This window comes from Penaeus chinensis, chromosome 20 (assembly GCF_019202785.1).
Source record: "Penaeus chinensis breed Huanghai No. 1 chromosome 20, ASM1920278v2, whole genome shotgun sequence".
Lineage (NCBI taxonomy): Eukaryota > Metazoa > Arthropoda > Malacostraca > Decapoda > Penaeidae > Penaeus > Penaeus chinensis.
The window spans coordinates 1,020,302-1,022,801 of record NC_061838.1 but is presented as its reverse complement, the minus strand read 5'-3'; positions in this window follow the sequence as shown (position 1 = coordinate 1,022,801).

Below are 2,500 nucleotides of genomic sequence, written 5' to 3'. Positions count from 1 at the left end.
GCTTGTGGTCGTATAGATGCGTGTGCGTGTGCATGCAAGTGATGTCAAAGAGTGCGCGTGAAAGGTGACGAGGTGCTTGGAAGGAAATAGCTGTGGATAGCTGACCTGGCGGCGCTTGTAAGAGGTCCGGCAGTAGCAGTAACAGCGTATTTTCCTTCCATCGATAAACTGCCAACCCCTAGAGGTGAATACTGAAATAATTATATGTTGATGTTTATTGTATAATAAGTTTATTGTATAAGGAGTATAATCCGGACCTAGCGCATTACGAGATGCTTAAGGATACTTATTTACTTTATTTTTATTACGATTGTACGTGTGAATTAAATACATTAAATGTTGATATCCTTCCCCAGAGACGAAGACGAGCTGGAATCCTGAAACTTCACGACAGTGGCTTGGACATTGCAGAACGTTGCAGTCAACATCAATGAACGTTTTCGAAAAATAGAAAAAAGAGCGAATAAGAAAAGTGAAGTGAAGTGAATATATTGATATGACTTTAGTGCATGAACGGAACGGATTGTGCAAGTGATATCGATTTTATTTCCTTATTTCCAAATGTATGTTTATTTCTCATAAATTGCGTCGCAAAAATAAAGGGTTAAAGGCTTATATATATATATATATATATATATATATATATATATATATATATATATATATATATATATATATATGTGTGTGTGTGTGTGTGTGTGTGTGTGTGTGTGTGTGTGTGTGTGTGTGTGTGTGTTTTACTGAACCCCAATATTCTCAACTACTCGTATCTATATCTATATACCTGTGTATACAAGGATATTTGCAAAAACAAGATCTTGACATAATATTTCGTTACAAATAATAGAACAAGAGATCTTATGACTCATTACTGTTGTTGTTGATATATTAAATGTTATTGTTTTCTTTTCGTTTCACTGTGCTTCCTGATTTTGCTGTGTCTGTTTCTATTATTTTCTTTCTTTTTTATTCATAATCATCACACCATATTAATATCACTTCATTTTCATTATTATCATAATTATTATTATCATTATCATCATCATTATTATTATCTTTATTAAAATTATCATTATTATTAGTATTTTTGTCATCATAATTATCATCATAATTATCATCATTATTATCATCATCATCATTACTACTGTCATTATAATCATCAGTACCGTTATCATTATCATCATCTATATGTCTGTCTATTTACTAATCTATCTATCTATCTACCTATCTATCTATCTAATTACCATCATCATTACTATCATTATCACATTGATATATAACTTTGACCGTTAAATGAGAATTTATATTTTTATTTTTTATCTCATGAGGCACTGAAAGGGGGGGGGGAGGGGGGGGAAATAAAGAGGAATTGAAAAATAGAAGGAGAAAGAGAAGGAGAAGAAGCAATATAAATATATATATATATATATATATATATATATAAATAGAGAAAGAGAGAGAGAGAGGAGAGAGAGAGAGAGAGAGAGAGAGAGAGAGAGAGAGAGAGAGAGAGAGAGAGAGAGAACCAGGTGCAGACGATACACCTGCGCAGGGAATCACGCTAAATACAGGAACCTCTGTAAAATCACAGCGTTCTCTTTAAAGCCGATTTTGTATCTTTTTTCTTCTCTCTCTCTCTCTTATTTTGGCTGTGTGTGTGGGGGGGGGGGGGGAGAGGGGGTTGTTCAATTGCGAAACTCGAAGGACAAAGGAAAGTGTCAGAGGCGAGAGTGTTGCATGCAATTCTCCTGTCTTGGGGGAAAAGGGACAGAGAAGGCGGTCTATTAATGGTTCATAATCCCATATTCCTTGAGGCTGGAGAAGAAGATAGAGAAAGAGAGAGAGAGGAGAAGGAGATGGGGAAGGAGAAAGCGAAAAGGAACGAGAAAAAGGAAGAGAAAGAGAAGGAGAAGGAGAAGGGAAGACGAAGACGACGATGAAAAAGAAAAAGAAAGAAAAACTATTAGTCAAAACAAGAAGGAAAAAAATAGAAGAAAAACAGAAAATAAATGGTAAGTATAAAGAACAAGGGAAAGAAGAAATGGAAGAAGAAAAACAAAAAGAAAAATCAAATATGAACAAAAATAGAGAACACACAAAAAAGGAAAAATAAATACGATCAAGACAAAAAAAGAAAGAAAGAAAAGAAAGAGAGAAAATAAATGACAATCCAACACACAATTCCACCTGACATATGACATGACATTAGCCATCTCTGGTTTATTATAGGATTCAGGGAAGCGGTTGCTTTCTGTGGCCGAAAATTTTGTTTTCAATATTGAGAATAATGATTTCTCTTATCTAATCTCTCTCTGTCTCTCTGTCTCTCTCTCTCTCTCTCTCTCTCTCTCTCTCTCTCTCGCTCTTGGTAGGATTAAAAACAAAAATCTTGATAACAGTCGAGGTATAGAATAAATGTCACAACTTTTGACCTTTATTAAGAACACCTGTCTGAGCCGCACTCGAGTCCGACTTCATTCCCGGCGAAGGCGAGGGGCCG